A 16,083-nucleotide genomic window follows, 5' to 3' on the forward strand; every position below is an offset into this window, starting at 1 on the left:
CTCCACCTTCGTGGAGTGCAATGTTAATCCTGAGCATCTCGCAGCTGCATCTCGAGACGATCGTGGTAAATATCGCTTCGTGCAAGCGTCAGCGTAGCGTCAGTCGAGCAAAGCCGAGACAAGTCAAGCTGAGAGATGATACGCAGTTAATTAAACGGTAGGCGCGTGAAACCGATGCACACAACGCTTTCCAAGTGTCCAATGCCACGCACCGAAAAGGACGGACCACTGCACGCAGCAGAGTGGCGCAGTGGAAGCGTGCTGGGCCCATAACCCAGAGGTCTGTGGATCGAAACCACGCTCTGCTAAAATTATTCTTTTTCGTTGGTGCTTCGAGCTCGATCATTAAGCTTGGGGTGCGCTGATTCAGCGTCGTCAGTAAACCCTGTGAGTTGTGAAACGATGACGACGTGTGAAGAATACGAGAAACACTTCCTAAGACGCAGACCTTCTTACGATTTTTTAGCAATTACATTCCTTGATCACAAGGGTAATGCTTTTTCGGGCCATACGTGCAACTTTCGCGATATAAAAATCGCACCTCCCCGGCGGGGAATCGAACGCCGGTCTCCGGCGTGACAGGCAGGGATACTAACCACTATACTACCGAGGAACACGCAGGCGGTCTATATAATGCACGCACATTTCTGGTTCTCAAGTACGTGATACATCTCAAATCTAGCGTCCCGATGCTTCCAGAGTCAGCTGCTACGAAATAAAAGTATGCCCCAGGTGAGGCTCGAACTCACAACCCCGGCATTGCTCACGGCTACTGCCTTATAAGTACCGTGCGCTAACCAATTGCGCCACTGGGGCTACAGCGGAATGGTTTCAGTTAGCGGTATTCACTTTGCTGCCAAGCTGTTGTGGCTACAGACCCATCATACGATCATCACCTACGGCCATACTGCCACTTCAGCACCTGTCTACGAATGCTTCATACGATTCTTGTTTCATATGCTACACTTACAGGCATATCAACCGCTTGTCATCACCGAAAAAATGCAGAAAAACGGGCGCCTTGCATTCTGCTACCTGTCCAACAGCGGGGGCAGATGTATGGCAAGCTCTAGGCTGTGCAGGCGCACCGTGGCCGAGGAGCTGGAGGAGAGATGCCTTCCTTAGCAGCTCCCTGCAGAGTGCGGAAGACCAGAGTGGCCGCGCCGCCGTTGTCAGTGGACGACACGCAATTGCCGAGCCACGGAGAACACGTTGCTTTGCGATGTGCACCCGCCCCGTGGCATACACCGCGAACAGAGGCCCTGTGGCGCAACGGATAACGCGTCTGACTACGGATCAGAAGATTCCAGGTTCGAATCCTGGCAGGGTCGGCATTTTGTTAGTTGCGGGGGCGTAGCTAGGCAATGCATTCAAATGTCTCCACCTTCGTGGAGTGCAATGTTAATCCTGAGCATCTCGCAGCTGCATCTCGAGACGATCGTGGTAAATATCGCTTCGTGCAAGCGTCAGCGTAGCGTCAGTCGAGCAAAGCCGAGACAAGTCAAGCTGAGAGATGATACGCAGTTAATTAAACGGTAGGCGCGTGAAACCGATGCACACAACGCTTTCCAAGTGTCCAATGCCACGCACCGAAAAGGACGGACCACTGCACGCAGCAGAGTGGCGCAGTGGAAGCGTGCTGGGCCCATAACCCAGAGGTCTGTGGATCGAAACCACGCTCTGCTAAAATTATTCTTTTTCGTTGGTGCTTCGAGCTCGATCATTAAGCTTGGGGTGCGCTGATTCAGCGTCGTCAGTAAACCCTGTGAGTTGTGAAACGATGACGACGTGTGAAGAATACGAGAAACACTTCCTAAGACGCAGACCTTCTTACGATTTTTTAGCAATTACATTCCTTGATCACAAGGGTAATGCTTTTTCGGGCCATACGTGCAACTTTCGCGATATAAAAATCGCACCTCCCCGGCGGGGAATCGAACGCCGGTCTCCGGCGTGACAGGCAGGGATACTAACCACTATACTACCGAGGAACACGCAGGCGGTCTATATAATGCACGCACATTTCTGGTTCTCAAGTACGTGATACATCTCAAATCTAGCGTCCCGATGCTTCCAGAGTCAGCTGCTACGAAATAAAAGTATGCCCCAGGTGAGGCTCGAACTCACAACCCCGGCATTGCTCACGGCTACTGCCTTATAAGTACCGTGCGCTAACCAATTGCGCCACTGGGGCTACAGCGGAATGGTTTCAGTTAGCGGTATTCACTTTGCTGCCAAGCTGTTGTGGCTACAGACCCATCATACGATCATCACCTACGGCCATACTGCCACTTCAGCACCTGTCTACGAATGCTTCATACGATTCTTGTTTCATATGCTACACTTACAGGCATATCAACCGCTTGTCATCACCGAAAAAATGCAGAAAAACGGGCGCCTTGCATTCTGCTACCTGTCCAACAGCGGGGGCAGATGTATGGCAAGCTCTAGGCTGTGCAGGCGCACCGTGGCCGAGGAGCTGGAGGAGAGATGCCTTCCTTAGCAGCTCCCTGCAGAGTGCGGAAGACCAGAGTGGCCGCGCCGCCGTTGTCAGTGGACGACACGCAATTGCCGAGCCACGGAGAACACGTTGCTTTGCGATGTGCACCCGCCCCGTGGCAAACACCGCGAACAGTGGCCCTGTGGCGCAACGGATAACGCGTCTGACTACGGATCAGAAGATTCCAGGTTCGAATCCTGGCAGGGTCGGCATTTTGTTAGTTGCGGGGGCGTAGCTAGGCAATGCATTCAAATGTCTCCACCTTCGTGGAGTGCAATGTTAATCCTGAGCATCTCGCAGCTGCATCTCGAGACGATCGTGGTAAATATCGCTTCGTGCAAGCGTCAGCGTAGCGTCAGTCGAGCAAAGCCGAGACAAGTCAAGCTGAGAGATGATACGCAGTTAATTAAACGGTAGGCGCGTGAAACCGATGCACACAACGCTTTCCAAGTGTCCAATGCCACGCACCGAAAAGGACGGACCACTGCACGCAGCAGAGTGGCGCAGTGGAAGCGTGCTGGGCCCATAACCCAGAGGTCTGTGGATCGAAACCACGCTCTGCTAAAATTATTCTTTTTCGTTGGTGCTTCGAGCTCGATCATTAAGCTTGGGGTGCGCTGATTCAGCGTCGTCAGTAAACCCTGTGAGTTGTGAAACGATGACGACGTGTGAAGAATACGAGAAACACTTCCTAAGACGCAGACCTTCTTACGATTTTTTAGCAATTACATTCCTTGATCACAAGGGTAATGCTTTTTCGGGCCATACGTGCAACTTTCGCGATATAAAAATCGCACCTCCCCGGCGGGGAATCGAACGCCGGTCTCCGGCGTGACAGGCGGGGATACTAACCACTATACTACCGAGGAACACGCAGGCGGTCTATATAATGCACGCACATTTCTGGTTCTCAAGTACGTGATACATCTCAAATCTAGCGTCCCGATGCTTCCAGAGTCAGCTGCTACGAAATAAAAGTATGCCCCAGGTGAGGCTCGAACTCACAACCCCGGCATTGCTCACGGCTACTGCCTTATAAGTACCGTGCGCTAACCAATTGCGCCACTGGGGCTACAGCGGAATGGTTTCAGTTAGCGGTATTCACTTTGCTGCCAAGCTGTTGTGGCTACAGACCCATCATACGATCATCACCTACGGCCATACTGCCACTTCAGCACCTGTCTACGAATGCTTCATACGATTCTTGTTTCATATGCTACACTTACAGGCATATCAACCGCTTGTCATCACCGAAAAAATGCAGAAAAACGGGCGCCTTGCATTCTGCTACCTGTCCAACAGCGGGGGCAGATGTATGGCAAGCTCTAGGCTGTGCAGGCGCACCGTGGCCGAGGAGCTGGAGGAGAGATGCCTTCCTTAGCAGCTCCCTGCAGAGTGCGGAAGACCAGAGTGGCCGCGCCGCCGTTGTCAGTGGACGACACGCAATTGCCGAGCCACGGAGAACACGTTGCTTTGCGATGTGCACCCGCCCCGTGGCAAACACCGCGAACAGTGGCCCTGTGGCGCAACGGATAACGCGTCTGACTACGGATCAGAAGATTCCAGGTTCGAATCCTGGCAGGGTCGGCATTTTGTTAGTTGCGGGGGCGTAGCTAGGCAATGCATTCGAATGTCTCCACCTTCGTGGAGTGCAATGTTAATCCTGAGCATCTCGCAGCTGCATCTCGAGACGATCGTGGTAAATATCGCTTCGTGCAAGCGTCAGCGTAGCGTCAGTCGAGCAAAGCCGAGACAAGTCAAGCTGAGAGATGATACGCAGTTAATTAAACGGTAGGCGCGTGAAACCGATGCACACAACGCTTTCCAAGTGTCCAATGCCACGCACCGAAAAGGACAGACTGCTGCACGCAGCAGGGTGGCGCAGTGGAAGCGTGCTGGGCCCATAACCCAGAGGTTTGTGGATCGAAACCACGCTCTGCTAAAATTATTCTTTTTCGTTGGTGCTTCGAGCTCGATCATTAAGCTTGGGGTGCGCTGATTCAGCGTCGTCAGTAAACCCTGTGAGTTGTGAAACGATGACGACGTGTGAAGAATACGAGAGACACTTCCTAAGACGCAGACCTTCTTACGATTTTTTAGCAATTACATTCCTTGATCACAAGGGTAATGCTTTTTCGGGCCATACGTGCAACTTTCGCGATATAAAAACCGCACCTCCCCGGCGGGGAATCGAACCCCGGTCTCCCGCGTGACAGGCGGGGATACTAACCACTATACTACCGAGGAACACGCAGGCGGTCTATATAATGCACGCACATTTCTGGTTCTCAAGTACGTGATACATCTCAAATCTAGCGTCCCGATGCTTCCAGAGTCAGCTGCTACGAAATAAAAGTATGCCCCAGGTGAGGCTCGAACTCACAACCCCGGCATTGCTCACGGCTACTGCCTTATAAGTACCGTGCGCTAACCAATTGCGCCACTGGGGCTACAGCGGAATGGTTTCAGTTAGCGGTATTCACTTTGCTGCCAAGCTGTTGTGGCTACAGACCCATCATACGATCATCACCTACGGCCATACTGCCACTTCAGCACCTGTCTACGAATGCTTCATACGATTCTTGTTTCATATGCTACACTTACAGGCATATCAACCGCTTGTCATCACCGAAAAAATGCAGAAAAACGGGCGCCTTGCATTCTGCTACCTGTCCAACAGCGGGGGCAGATGTATGGCAAGCTCTAGGCTGTGCAGGCGCACCGTGGCCGAGGAGCTGGAGGAGAGATGCCTTCCTTAGCAGCTCCCTGCAGAGTGCGGAAGACCAGAGTGGCCGCGCCGCCGTTGTCAGTGGACGACACGCAATTGCCGAGCCACGGAGAACACGTTGCTTTGCGATGTGCACCCGCCCCGTGGCATACACCGCGAACAGTGGCCCTGTGGCGCAACGGATAACGCGTCTGACTACGGATCAGAAGATTCCAGGTTCGAATCCTGGCAGGGTCGGCATTTTGTTAGTTGCGGGGGCGTAGCTAGGCAATGCATTCGAATGTCTCCACCTTCGTGGAGTGCAATGTTAATCCTGAGCATCTCGCAGCTGCATCTCGAGACGATCGTGGTAAATATCGCTTCGTGCAAGCGTCAGCGTAGCGTCAGTCGAGCAAAGCCGAGACAAGTCAAGCTGAGAGATGATACGCAGTTAATTAAACGGTAGGCGCGTGAAACCGATGCACACAACGCTTTCCAAGTGTCCAATGCCACGCACCGAAAAGGACAGACTGCTGCACGCAGCAGGGTGGCGCAGTGGAAGCGTGCTGGGCCCACAACCCAGAGGTTTGTGGATCGAAACCACGCTCTGCTAAAATTATTCTTTTTCGTTGGTGCTTCGAGCTCGATCATTAAGCTTGGGGTGCGCTGATTCAGCGTCGTCAGTAAACCCTGTGAGTTGTGAAACGATGACGACGTGTGAAGAATACGAGAAACACTTCCTAAGACGCAGACCTTCTTACGATTTTTTAGCAATTACATTCCTTGATCACAAGGGAAATGCTTTTTTGGGCCATACGTGCAACTTTCGCGATATAAAAATCGCACCTCCCCGGCGGGGAATCGAACCCCGGTCTCCCGCGTGACAGGCGGGGATACTAACCACTATACTACCGAGGAACACGCAGGCGGTCTATATAATGCACGCACATTTCTGGTTCTCAAGTACGTGATACATCTCAAATCTAGCGTCCCGATGCTTCCAGAGTCAGCTGCTACGAAATAAAAGTATGCCCCAGGTGAGGCTCGAACTCACAACCCCGGCATTGCTCACGGCTACTGCCTTATAAGTACCGTGCGCTAACCAATTGCGCCACTGGGGCTACAGCGGAATGGTTTCAGTTAGCGGTATTCACTTTGCTGCCAAGCTGTTGTGGCTACAGACCCATCATACGATCATCACCTACGGCCATACTGCCACTTCAGCACCTGTCTACGAATGCTTCATACGATTCTTGTTTCATATGCTACACTTACAGGCATATCAACCGCTTGTCATCACCGAAAAAATGCAGAAAAACGGGCGCCTTGCATTCTGCTACCTGTCCAACAGCGGGGGCAGATGTATGGCAAGCTCTAGGCTGTGCAGGCGCACCGTGGCCGAGGAGCTGGAGGAGAGATGCCTTCCTTAGCAGCTCCCTGCAGAGTGCGGAAGACCAGAGTGGCCGCGCCGCCGTTGTCAGTGGACGACACGCAATTGCCGAGCCACGGAGAACACGTTGCTTTGCGATGTGCACCCGCCCCGTGGCATACACCGCGAACAGTGGCCCTGTGGCGCAACGGATAACGCGTCTGACTACGGATCAGAAGATTCCAGGTTCGAATCCTGGCAGGGTCGGCATTTTGTTAGTTGCGGGGGCGTAGCTAGGCAATGCATTCGAATGTCTCCACCTTCGTGGAGTGCAATGTTAATCCTGAGCATCTCGCAGCTGCATCTCGAGACGATCGTGGTAAATATCGCTTCGTGCAAGCGTCAGCGTAGCGTCAGTCGAGCAAAGCCGAGACAAGTCAAGCTGAGAGATGATACGCAGTTAATTAAACGGTAGGCGCGTGAAACCGATGCACACAACGCTTTCCAAGTGTCCAATGCCACGCACCGAAAAGGACAGACTGCTGCACGCAGCAGGGTGGCGCAGTGGAAGCGTGCTGGGCCCACAACCCAGAGGTTTGTGGATCGAAACCACGCTCTGCTAAAATTATTCTTTTTCGTTGGTGCTTCGAGCTCGATCATTAAGCTTGGGGTGCGCTGATTCAGCGTCGTCAGTAAACCCTGTGAGTTGTGAAACGATGACGACGTGTGAAGAATACGAGAAACACTTCCTAAGACGCAGACCTTCTTACGATTTTTTAGCAATTACATTCCTTGATCACAAGGGAAATGCTTTTTTGGGCCATACGTGCAACTTTCGCGATATAAAAATCGCACCTCCCCGGCGGGGAATCGAACCCCGGTCTCCGGCGTGACAGGCGGGGATACTAACCACTATACTACCGAGGAACACGCAGGCGGTCTATATAATGCACGCACATTTCTGGTTCTCAAGTACGTGATACATCTCAAATCTAGCGTCCCGATGCTTCCAGAGTCAGCTGCTACGAAATAAAAGTATGCCCCAGGTGAGGCTCGAACTCACAACCCCGGCATTGCTCACGGCTACTGCCTTATAAGTACCGTGCGCTAACCAATTGCGCCACTGGGGCTACAGCGGAATGGTTTCAGTTAGCGGTATTCACTTTGCTGCCAAGCTGTTGTGGCTACAGACCCATCATACGATCATCACCTACGGCCATACTGCCACTTCAGCACCTGTCTACGAATGCTTCATACGATTCTTGTTTCATATGCTACACTTACAGGCATATCAACCGCTTGTCATCACCGAAAAAATGCAGAAAAACGGGCGCCTTGCATTCTGCTACCTGTCCAACAGCGGGGGCAGATGTATGGCAAGCTCTAGGCTGTGCAGGCGCACCGTGGCCGAGGAGCTGGAGGAGAGATGCCTTCCTTAGCAGCTCCCTGCAGAGTGCGGAAGACCAGAGTGGCCGCGCCGCCGTTGTCAGTGGACGACACGCAATTGCCGAGCCACGGAGAACACGTTGCTTTGCGATGTGCACCCGCCCCGTGGCATACACCGCGAACAGTGGCCCTGTGGCGCAACGGATAACGCGTCTGACTACGGATCAGAAGATTCCAGGTTCGAATCCTGGCAGGGTCGGCATTTTGTTAGTTGCGGGGGCGTAGCTAGGCAATGCATTCGAATGTCTCCACCTTCGTGGAGTGCAATGTTAATCCTGAGCATCTCGCAGCTGCATCTCGAGACGATCGTGGTAAATATCGCTTCGTGCAAGCGTCAGCGTAGCGTCAGTCGAGCAAAGCCGAGACAAGTCAAGCTGAGAGATGATACGCAGTTAATTAAACGGTAGGCGCGTGAAACCGATGCACACAACGCTTTCCAAGTGTCCAATGCCACGCACCGAAAAGGACAGACTGCTGCACGCAGCAGGGTGGCGCAGTGGAAGCGTGCTGGGCCCATAACCCAGAGGTTTGTGGATCGAAACCACGCTCTGCTAAAATTATTCTTTTTCGTTGGTGCTTCGAGCTCGATCATTAAGCTTGGGGTGCGCTGATTCAGCGTCGTCAGTAAACCCTGTGAGTTGTGAAACGATGACGACGTGTGAAGAATACGAGAAACACTTCCTAAGACGCAGACCTTCTTACAATTTTTTAGCAATTACATTCCTTGATCACAAGGGTAATGCTTTTTCGGGCCATACGTGCAACTTTCGCGATATAAAAACCGCACCTCCCCGGCGGGGAATCGAACCCCGGTCTCCGGCGTGACAGGCGGGGATACTAACCACTATACTACCGAGGAACACGCAGGCGGTCTATATAATGCACGCACATTTCTGGTTCTCAAGTACGTGATACATCTCAAATCTAGCGTCCCGATGCTTCCAGAGTCAGCTGCTACGAAATAAAAGTATGCCCCAGGTGAGGCTCGAACTCACAACCCCGGCATTGCTCACGGCTACTGCCTTATAAGTACCGTGCGCTAACCAATTGCGCCACTGGGGCTACAGCGGAATGGTTTCAGTTAGCGGTATTCACTTTGCTGCCAAGCTGTTGTGGCTACAGACCCATCATACGATCATCACCTACGGCCATACTGCCACTTCAGCACCTGTCTACGAATGCTTCATACGATTCTTGTTTCATATGCTACACTTACAGGCATATCAACCGCTTGTCATCACCGAAAAAATGCAGAAAAACGGGCGCCTTGCATTCTGCTACCTGTCCAACAGCGGGGGCAGATGTATGGCAAGCTCTAGGCTGTGCAGGCGCACCGTGGCCGAGGAGCTGGAGGAGAGATGCCTTCCTTAGCAGCTCCCTGCAGAGTGCGGAAGACCAGAGTGGCCGCGCCGCCGTTGTCAGTGGACGACACGCAATTGCCGAGCCACGGAGAACACGTTGCTTTGCGATGTGCACCCGCCCCGTGGCATACACCGCGAACAGTGGCCCTGTGGCGCAACGGATAACGCGTCTGACTACGGATCAGAAGATTCCAGGTTCGAATCCTGGCAGGGTCGGCATTTTGTTAGTTGCGGGGGCGTAGCTAGGCAATGCATTCGAATGTCTCCACCTTCGTGGAGTGCAATGTTAATCCTGAGCATCTCGCAGCTGCATCTCGAGACGATCGTGGTAAATATCGCTTCGTGCAAGCGTCAGCGTAGCGTCAGTCGAGCAAAGCCGAGACAAGTCAAGCTGAGAGATGATACGCAGTTAATTAAACGGTAGGCGCGTGAAACCGATGCACACAACGCTTTCCAAGTGTCCAATGCCACGCACCGAAAAGGACAGACTGCTGCACGCAGCAGGGTGGCGCAGTGGAAGCGTGCTGGGCCCATAACCCAGAGGTTTGTGGATCGAAACCACGCTCTGCTAAAATTATTCTTTTTCGTTGGTGCTTCGAGCTCGATCATTAAGCTTGGGGTGCGCTGATTCAGCGTCGTCAGTAAACCCTGTGAGTTGTGAAACGATGACGACGTGTGAAAAAAACGAGAAACACTTCCTAAGACGCAGACCTTCTTACGATTTTTTAGCAATTACATTCCTTGATCACAAGGGTAATGCTTTTTCGGGCCATACGTGCAACTTTCGCGATATAAAAACCGCACCTCCCCAGCGGGGAATCGAACCCCGGTCTCCCGCGTGACAGGCGGGGATACTAACCACTATACTACCGAGGAACACGCAGGCGGTCTATATAATGCACGCACATTTCTGGTTCTCAAGTACGTGATACATCTAAAATCTAGCGTCCCGATGCTTCCAGAGTCAGCTGCTACGAAATAAAAGTATGCCCCAGGTGAGGCTCGAACTCACAACCCCGGCATTGCTCACGGCTACTGCCTTATAAGTACCGTGCGCTAACCAATTGCGCCACTGGGGCTACAGCGGAATGGTTTCAGTTAGCGGTATTCACTTTGCTGCCAAGCTGTTGTGGCTACAGACCCATCATACGATCATCACCTACGGCCATACTGCCACTTCAGCACCTGTCTACGAATGCTTCATACGATTCTTGTTTCATATGCTACACTTACAGGCATATCAACCGCTTGTCATCACCGAAAAAATGCAGAAAAACGGGCGCCTTGCATTCTGCTACCTGTCCAACAGCGGGGGCAGATGTATGGCAAGCTCTAGGCTGTGCAGGCGCACCGTGGCCGAGGAGCTGGAGGAGAGATGCCTTCCTTAGCAGCTCCCTGCAGAGTGCGGAAGACCAGAGTGGCCGCGCCGCCGTTGTCAGTGGACGACACGCAATTGCCGAGCCACGGAGAACACGTTGCTTTGCGATGTGCACCCGCCCCGTGGCTTACACCGCGAACAGTGGCCCTGTGGCGCAACGGATAACGCGTCTGACTACGGATCAGACGATTCCAGGTTCGAATCCTGGCAGGGTCGGCATTTTGTTAGTTGCGGGGGCGTAGCTAGGCAATGCATTCGAATGTCTCCACCTTCGTGGAGTGCAATGTTAATCCTGAGCATCTCGCAGCTGCATCTCGAGACGATCGTGGTAAATATCGCTTCGTGCAAGCGTCAGCGTAGCGTCAGTCGAGCAAAGCCGAGACAAGTCAAGCTGAGAGATGATACGCAGTTAATTAAACGGTAGGCGCGTGAAACCGATGCACACAACGCTTTCCAAGTGTCCAATGCCACGCACCGAAAAGGACAGACTGCTGCACGCAGCAGGGTGGCGCAGTGGAAGCGTGCTGGGCCCATAACCCAGAGGTTTGTGGATCGAAACCACGCTCTGCTAAAATTATTCTTTTTCGTTGGTGCTTCGAGCTCGATCATTAAGCTTGGGGTGCGCTGATTCAGCGTCGTCAGTAAACCCTGTGAGTTGTGAAACGATGACGACGTGTGAAGAATACGAGAAACACTTCCTAAGACGCAGACCTTCTTACGATTTTTTAGCAATTACATTCCTTGATCACAAGGGTAATGCTTTTTCGGGCCATACGTGCAACTTTCGCGATATAAAAACCGCACCTCCCCGGCGGGGAATAGAACCCCGGTCTCCCGCGTGACAGGCGGGGATACTAACCACTGTACTACCGAGGAACACGCAGGCGGTCTATATAATGCACGCACATTTCTGGTTCTCAAGTACGTGATACATCTCAAATCTAGCGTCCCGATGCTTCCAGAGTCAGCTGCTAAGAAATAAAAGTATGCCCCAGGTGAGGCTCGAACTCACAACCCCGGCATTGCTCACGGCTACTGCCTTATAAGTACCGTGCGCTAACCAATTGCGCCACTGGGGCTACAGCGGAATGGTTTCAGTTAGCGGTATTCACTTTGCTGCCAAGCTGTTGTGGCTACAGACCCATCATACGATCATCACCTACGGCCATACTGCCACTTTAGCACCTGTCTACGAATGCTTCATACGATTCTTGTTTCATATGCTACACTTACAGGCATATCAACCGCTTGTCATCACCGAAAAAATGCAGAAAAACGGGCGCCTTGCATTCTGCTACCTGTCCAACAGCGGGGGCAGATGTATGGCAAGCTCTAGGCTGTGCAGGCGCACCGTGGCCGAGGAGCTGGAGGAGAGATGCCTTCCTTAGCAGCTCCCTGCAGAGTGCGGAAGACCAGAGTGGCCGCGCCGCCGTTGTCAGTGGACGACACGCAATTGCCGAGCCACGGAGAACACGTTGCTTTGCGATGTGCACCCGCCCCGTGGCATACACCGCGAACAGTGGCCCTGTGGCGCAACGGATAACGCGTCTGACTACGGATCAGAAGATTCCAGGTTCGAATCCTGGCAGGGTCGGCATTTTGTTAGTTGCGGGGGCGTAGCTAGGGAATGCATTCGAATGTCTCCACCTTCGTGGAGTGCAATGTTAATCCTGAGCATCTCGCAGCTGCATCTCGAGACGATCGTGGTAAATATCGCTTCGTGCAAGCGTCAGCGTAGCGTCAGTCGAGCAAAGCCGAGACAAGTCAAGCTGAGAGATGATACGCAGTTAATTAAACGGTAGGCGCGTGAAACCGATGCACACAACGCTTTCCAAGTGTCCAATGCCACGCACCGAAAAGGACAGACTGCTGCACGCAGCAGGGTGGCGCAGTGGAAGCGTGCTGGGCCCATAACCCAGAGGTTTGTGGATCGAAACCACGCTCTGCTAAAATTATTCTTTTTCGTTGGTGCTTCGAGCTCGATCATTAAGCTTGGGGTGCGCTGATTCAGCGTCGTCAGTAAACCCTGTGAGTTGTGAAACGATGACGACGTGTGAAGAATACGAGAAACACTTCCTAAGACGCAGACCTTCTTACGATTTTTTAGCAATTACATTCCTTGATCACAAGGGTAATGCTTTTTCGGGCCATACGTGCAACTTTCGCGATATAAAAACCGCACCTCCCCGGCGGGGAATCGAACCCCGGTCTCCCGCGTGACAGGCGGGGATACTAACCACTATACTACCGAGGAACACGCAGGCGGTCTATATAATGCACGCACATTTCTGGTTCTCAAGTACGTGATACATCTCAAATCTAGCGTCCCGATGCTTCCAGAGTCAGCTGCTACGAAATAAAAGTATGCCCCAGGTGAGGCTCGAACTCACAACCCCGGCATTGCTCACGGCTACTGCCTTATAAGTACCGTGCGCTAACCAATTGCGCCACTGGGGCTACAGCGGAATGGTTTCAGTTAGCGGTATTCACTTTGCTGCCAAGCTGTTGTGGCTACAGACCCATCATACGATCATCACCTACGGCCATACTGCCACTTCAGCACCTGTCTACGAATGCTTCATACGATTCTTGTTTCATATGCTACACTTACAGGCATATCAACCGCTTGTCATCACCGAAAAAATGCAGAAAAACGGGCGCCTTGCATTCTGCTACCTGTCCAACAGCGGGGGCAGATGTATGGCAAGCTCTAGGCTGTGCAGGCGCACCGTGGCCGAGGAGCTGGAGGAGAGATGCCTTCCTTAGCAGCTCCCTGCAGAGTGCGGAAGACCAGAGTGGCCGCGCCGCCGTTGTCAGTGGACGACACGCAATTGCCGAGCCACGGAGAACACGTTGCTTTGCGATGTGCACCCGCCCCGTGGCTTACACCGCGAACAGTGGCCCTGTGGCGCAACGGATAACGCGTCTGACTACGGATCAGAAGATTCCAGGTTCGAATCCTGGCAGGGTCGGCATTTTGTTAGTTGCGGGGGCGTAGCTAGGCAATGCATTCGAATGTCTCCACCTTCGTGGAGTGCAATGTTAATCCTGAGCATCTCGCAGCTGCATCTCGAGACGATCGTGGTAAATATCGCTTCGTGCAAGCGTCAGCGTAGCGTCAGTCGAGCAAAGCCGAGACAAGTCAAGCTGAGAGATGATACGCAGTTAATTAAACGGTAGGCGCGTGAAACCGATGCACACAACGCTTTCCAAGTGTCCAATGCCACGCACCGAAAAGGACAGACTGCTGCACGCAGCAGGGTGGCGCAGTGGAAGCGTGCTGGGCCCACAACCCAGAGGTTTGTGGATCGAAACCACGCTCTGCTAAAATTATTCTTTTTCGTTGGTGCTTCGAGCTCGATCATTAAGCTTGGGGTGCGCTGATTCAGCGTCGTCAGTAAACCCTGTGAGTTGTGAAACGATGACGACGTGTGAAGAATACGAGAAACACTTCCTAAGACGCAGACCTTCTTACGATTTTTTAGCAATTACATTCCTTGATCACAAGGGAAATGCTTTTTCGGGCCATACGTGCAACTTTCGCGATATAAAAATCGCACCTCCCCGGCGGGGAATCGAACCCCGGTCTCCCGCGTGACAGGCGGGGATACTAACCACTATACTACCGAGGAACACGCAGGCGGTCTATATAATGCACGCACATTTCTGGTTCTCAAGTACGTGATACATCTCAAATCTAGCGTCCCGATGCTTCCAGAGTCAGCTGCTACGAAATAAAAGTATGCCCCAGGTGAGGCTCGAACTCACAACCCCGGCATTGCTCACGGCTACTGCCTTATAAGTACCGTGCGCTAACCAATTGCGCCACTGGGGCTACAGCGGAATGGTTTCAGTTAGCGGTATTCACTTTGCTGCCAAGCTGTTGTGGCTACAGACCCATCATACGATCATCACCTACGGCCATACTGCCACTTCAGCACCTGTCTACGAATGCTTCATACGATTCTTGTTTCATATGCTACACTTACAGGCATATCAACCGCTTGTCATCACCGAAAAAATGCAGAAAAACGGGCGCCTTGCATTCTGCTACCTGTCCAACAGCGGGGGCAGATGTATGGCAAGCTCTAGGCTGTGCAGGCGCACCGTGGCCGAGGAGCTGGAGGAGAGATGCCTTCCTTAGCAGCTCCCTGCAGAGTGCGGAAGACCAGAGTGGCCGCGCCGCCGTTGTCAGTGGACGACACGCAATTGCCGAGCCACGGAGAACACGTTGCTTTGCGATGTGCATCCGCCCCGTGGCATACACCGCGAACAGTGGCCCTGTGGCGCAACGGATAACGCGTCTGACTACGGATCAGAAGATTCCAGGTTCGAATCCTGGTAGGGTCGGCATTTTGTTAGTTGCGGGGGCGTAGCTAGGCAATGCATTCGAATGTCTCCACCTTCGTGGAGTGCAATGTTAATCCTGAGCATCTCGCAGCTGCATCTCGAGACGATCGTGGTAAATATCGCTTCGTGCAAGCGTCAGCGTAGCGTCAGTCGAGCAAAGCCGAGACAAGTCAAGCTGAGAGATGATACGCAGTTAATTAAACGGTAGGCGCGTGAAACCGATGCACACAACGCTTTCCAAGTGTCCAATGCCACGCACCGAAAAGGACAGACTGCTGCACGCAGCAGGGTGGCGCAGTGGAAGCGTGCTGGGCCCACAACCCAGAGGTTTGTGGATCGAAACCACGCTCTGCTAAAATTATTCTTTTTCGTTGGTGCTTCGAGCTCGATCATTAAGCTTGGGGTGCGCTGATTCAGCGTCGTCAGTAAACCCTGTGAGTTGTGAAACGATGACGACGTGTGAAGAATACGAGAAACACTTCCTAAGACGCAGACCTTCTTACGATTTTTTAGCAATTACATTCCTTGATCACAAGGGAAATGCTTTTTCGGGCCATACGTGCAACTTTCGCGATATAAAAACCGCACCTCCCCGGCGGGGAATCGAACCCCGGTCTCCCGCGTGACAGGCGGGGATACTAACCACTATACTACCGAGGAACACGCAGGCGGTCTATATAATGCACGCACATTTCTGGTTCTCAAGTACGTGATACATCTCAAATCTAGCGTCCCGATGCTTCCAGAGTCAGCTGCTACGAAATAAAAGTATGCCCCAGGTGAGGCTCGAACTCACAACCCCGGCATTGCTCACGGCTACTGCCTTATAAGTACCGTGCGCTAACCAATTGCGCCACTGGGGCTACAGCGGAATGGTTTCAGTTAGCGGTATTCACTTTGCTGCCAAGCTGTTGTGGCTACAGACCCATCATACGATCATCACCTACGGCCATACTGCCACTTCAGCACCTG

At 52.7% G+C, this 16,083-nt stretch overlaps 35 non-coding genes across 35 annotated transcripts; 14 read left to right on the top strand and 21 right to left on the bottom strand.

Annotated features, from left to right (window-relative positions):
- Positions 1-236: 236 nt before the first annotated feature.
- Trnam-cau (transfer RNA methionine (anticodon CAU)) lies at positions 237-308 on the top strand. The gene has a single exon. It is a non-coding gene; the product is annotated as a tRNA-Met (tRNA).
- A 416-nt stretch (positions 309-724) lies between these two features.
- Trnai-uau (transfer RNA isoleucine (anticodon UAU)) lies at positions 725-816 on the bottom strand. The gene is given in 2 exon segments: positions 725-760; positions 779-816. It is a non-coding gene; the product is annotated as a tRNA-Ile (tRNA).
- A 442-nt stretch (positions 817-1,258) lies between these two features.
- On the top strand, positions 1,259-1,331 carry Trnar-acg (transfer RNA arginine (anticodon ACG)). Its single transcript has one exon. It is a non-coding gene; the product is annotated as a tRNA-Arg (tRNA).
- A 283-nt stretch (positions 1,332-1,614) lies between these two features.
- Trnam-cau (transfer RNA methionine (anticodon CAU)) lies at positions 1,615-1,686 on the top strand. Its single transcript has one exon. It is a non-coding gene; the product is annotated as a tRNA-Met (tRNA).
- A 416-nt stretch (positions 1,687-2,102) lies between these two features.
- On the bottom strand, positions 2,103-2,194 carry Trnai-uau (transfer RNA isoleucine (anticodon UAU)). Its single transcript is given in 2 exon segments — positions 2,103-2,138; positions 2,157-2,194. It is a non-coding gene; the product is annotated as a tRNA-Ile (tRNA).
- Positions 2,195-2,636: 442 nt separating this feature from the next.
- Trnar-acg (transfer RNA arginine (anticodon ACG)) lies at positions 2,637-2,709 on the top strand. The gene has a single exon. It is a non-coding gene; the product is annotated as a tRNA-Arg (tRNA).
- A 283-nt stretch (positions 2,710-2,992) lies between these two features.
- On the top strand, positions 2,993-3,064 carry Trnam-cau (transfer RNA methionine (anticodon CAU)). The gene has a single exon. It is a non-coding gene; the product is annotated as a tRNA-Met (tRNA).
- A 416-nt stretch (positions 3,065-3,480) lies between these two features.
- Positions 3,481-3,572, bottom strand: Trnai-uau (transfer RNA isoleucine (anticodon UAU)). The gene is given in 2 exon segments: positions 3,481-3,516; positions 3,535-3,572. It is a non-coding gene; the product is annotated as a tRNA-Ile (tRNA).
- A 442-nt stretch (positions 3,573-4,014) lies between these two features.
- Positions 4,015-4,087, top strand: Trnar-acg (transfer RNA arginine (anticodon ACG)). Its single transcript has one exon. It is a non-coding gene; the product is annotated as a tRNA-Arg (tRNA).
- A 588-nt stretch (positions 4,088-4,675) lies between these two features.
- On the bottom strand, positions 4,676-4,747 carry Trnad-guc (transfer RNA aspartic acid (anticodon GUC)). The gene has a single exon. It is a non-coding gene; the product is annotated as a tRNA-Asp (tRNA).
- Positions 4,748-4,858: 111 nt separating this feature from the next.
- Trnai-uau (transfer RNA isoleucine (anticodon UAU)) lies at positions 4,859-4,950 on the bottom strand. Its single transcript is given in 2 exon segments — positions 4,859-4,894; positions 4,913-4,950. It is a non-coding gene; the product is annotated as a tRNA-Ile (tRNA).
- A 442-nt stretch (positions 4,951-5,392) lies between these two features.
- Trnar-acg (transfer RNA arginine (anticodon ACG)) lies at positions 5,393-5,465 on the top strand. Its single transcript has one exon. It is a non-coding gene; the product is annotated as a tRNA-Arg (tRNA).
- Positions 5,466-6,053: 588 nt separating this feature from the next.
- Positions 6,054-6,125, bottom strand: Trnad-guc (transfer RNA aspartic acid (anticodon GUC)). The gene has a single exon. It is a non-coding gene; the product is annotated as a tRNA-Asp (tRNA).
- A 111-nt stretch (positions 6,126-6,236) lies between these two features.
- Positions 6,237-6,328, bottom strand: Trnai-uau (transfer RNA isoleucine (anticodon UAU)). Its single transcript is given in 2 exon segments — positions 6,237-6,272; positions 6,291-6,328. It is a non-coding gene; the product is annotated as a tRNA-Ile (tRNA).
- A 442-nt stretch (positions 6,329-6,770) lies between these two features.
- Positions 6,771-6,843, top strand: Trnar-acg (transfer RNA arginine (anticodon ACG)). Its single transcript has one exon. It is a non-coding gene; the product is annotated as a tRNA-Arg (tRNA).
- A 588-nt stretch (positions 6,844-7,431) lies between these two features.
- Trnad-guc (transfer RNA aspartic acid (anticodon GUC)) lies at positions 7,432-7,503 on the bottom strand. The gene has a single exon. It is a non-coding gene; the product is annotated as a tRNA-Asp (tRNA).
- A 111-nt stretch (positions 7,504-7,614) lies between these two features.
- Trnai-uau (transfer RNA isoleucine (anticodon UAU)) lies at positions 7,615-7,706 on the bottom strand. The gene is given in 2 exon segments: positions 7,615-7,650; positions 7,669-7,706. It is a non-coding gene; the product is annotated as a tRNA-Ile (tRNA).
- A 442-nt stretch (positions 7,707-8,148) lies between these two features.
- On the top strand, positions 8,149-8,221 carry Trnar-acg (transfer RNA arginine (anticodon ACG)). The gene has a single exon. It is a non-coding gene; the product is annotated as a tRNA-Arg (tRNA).
- A 588-nt stretch (positions 8,222-8,809) lies between these two features.
- Positions 8,810-8,881, bottom strand: Trnad-guc (transfer RNA aspartic acid (anticodon GUC)). Its single transcript has one exon. It is a non-coding gene; the product is annotated as a tRNA-Asp (tRNA).
- A 111-nt stretch (positions 8,882-8,992) lies between these two features.
- Positions 8,993-9,084, bottom strand: Trnai-uau (transfer RNA isoleucine (anticodon UAU)). The gene is given in 2 exon segments: positions 8,993-9,028; positions 9,047-9,084. It is a non-coding gene; the product is annotated as a tRNA-Ile (tRNA).
- Positions 9,085-9,526: 442 nt separating this feature from the next.
- On the top strand, positions 9,527-9,599 carry Trnar-acg (transfer RNA arginine (anticodon ACG)). Its single transcript has one exon. It is a non-coding gene; the product is annotated as a tRNA-Arg (tRNA).
- A 588-nt stretch (positions 9,600-10,187) lies between these two features.
- Trnad-guc (transfer RNA aspartic acid (anticodon GUC)) lies at positions 10,188-10,259 on the bottom strand. Its single transcript has one exon. It is a non-coding gene; the product is annotated as a tRNA-Asp (tRNA).
- A 111-nt stretch (positions 10,260-10,370) lies between these two features.
- Positions 10,371-10,462, bottom strand: Trnai-uau (transfer RNA isoleucine (anticodon UAU)). The gene is given in 2 exon segments: positions 10,371-10,406; positions 10,425-10,462. It is a non-coding gene; the product is annotated as a tRNA-Ile (tRNA).
- A 442-nt stretch (positions 10,463-10,904) lies between these two features.
- Positions 10,905-10,977, top strand: Trnar-acg (transfer RNA arginine (anticodon ACG)). Its single transcript has one exon. It is a non-coding gene; the product is annotated as a tRNA-Arg (tRNA).
- A 588-nt stretch (positions 10,978-11,565) lies between these two features.
- Trnad-guc (transfer RNA aspartic acid (anticodon GUC)) lies at positions 11,566-11,637 on the bottom strand. Its single transcript has one exon. It is a non-coding gene; the product is annotated as a tRNA-Asp (tRNA).
- A 111-nt stretch (positions 11,638-11,748) lies between these two features.
- Trnai-uau (transfer RNA isoleucine (anticodon UAU)) lies at positions 11,749-11,840 on the bottom strand. The gene is given in 2 exon segments: positions 11,749-11,784; positions 11,803-11,840. It is a non-coding gene; the product is annotated as a tRNA-Ile (tRNA).
- A 442-nt stretch (positions 11,841-12,282) lies between these two features.
- On the top strand, positions 12,283-12,355 carry Trnar-acg (transfer RNA arginine (anticodon ACG)). Its single transcript has one exon. It is a non-coding gene; the product is annotated as a tRNA-Arg (tRNA).
- A 588-nt stretch (positions 12,356-12,943) lies between these two features.
- Trnad-guc (transfer RNA aspartic acid (anticodon GUC)) lies at positions 12,944-13,015 on the bottom strand. The gene has a single exon. It is a non-coding gene; the product is annotated as a tRNA-Asp (tRNA).
- A 111-nt stretch (positions 13,016-13,126) lies between these two features.
- Positions 13,127-13,218, bottom strand: Trnai-uau (transfer RNA isoleucine (anticodon UAU)). Its single transcript is given in 2 exon segments — positions 13,127-13,162; positions 13,181-13,218. It is a non-coding gene; the product is annotated as a tRNA-Ile (tRNA).
- A 442-nt stretch (positions 13,219-13,660) lies between these two features.
- Trnar-acg (transfer RNA arginine (anticodon ACG)) lies at positions 13,661-13,733 on the top strand. The gene has a single exon. It is a non-coding gene; the product is annotated as a tRNA-Arg (tRNA).
- Positions 13,734-14,321: 588 nt separating this feature from the next.
- Positions 14,322-14,393, bottom strand: Trnad-guc (transfer RNA aspartic acid (anticodon GUC)). The gene has a single exon. It is a non-coding gene; the product is annotated as a tRNA-Asp (tRNA).
- Positions 14,394-14,504: 111 nt separating this feature from the next.
- Positions 14,505-14,596, bottom strand: Trnai-uau (transfer RNA isoleucine (anticodon UAU)). Its single transcript is given in 2 exon segments — positions 14,505-14,540; positions 14,559-14,596. It is a non-coding gene; the product is annotated as a tRNA-Ile (tRNA).
- Positions 14,597-15,038: 442 nt separating this feature from the next.
- Trnar-acg (transfer RNA arginine (anticodon ACG)) lies at positions 15,039-15,111 on the top strand. The gene has a single exon. It is a non-coding gene; the product is annotated as a tRNA-Arg (tRNA).
- A 588-nt stretch (positions 15,112-15,699) lies between these two features.
- Positions 15,700-15,771, bottom strand: Trnad-guc (transfer RNA aspartic acid (anticodon GUC)). The gene has a single exon. It is a non-coding gene; the product is annotated as a tRNA-Asp (tRNA).
- A 111-nt stretch (positions 15,772-15,882) lies between these two features.
- On the bottom strand, positions 15,883-15,974 carry Trnai-uau (transfer RNA isoleucine (anticodon UAU)). The gene is given in 2 exon segments: positions 15,883-15,918; positions 15,937-15,974. It is a non-coding gene; the product is annotated as a tRNA-Ile (tRNA).
- Positions 15,975-16,083: the final 109 nt, after the last annotated feature.

The sequence above is a fragment of the Schistocerca gregaria genome, chromosome 8 (assembly GCF_023897955.1).
Source record: "Schistocerca gregaria isolate iqSchGreg1 chromosome 8, iqSchGreg1.2, whole genome shotgun sequence".
NCBI lineage: Eukaryota > Metazoa > Arthropoda > Insecta > Orthoptera > Acrididae > Schistocerca > Schistocerca gregaria.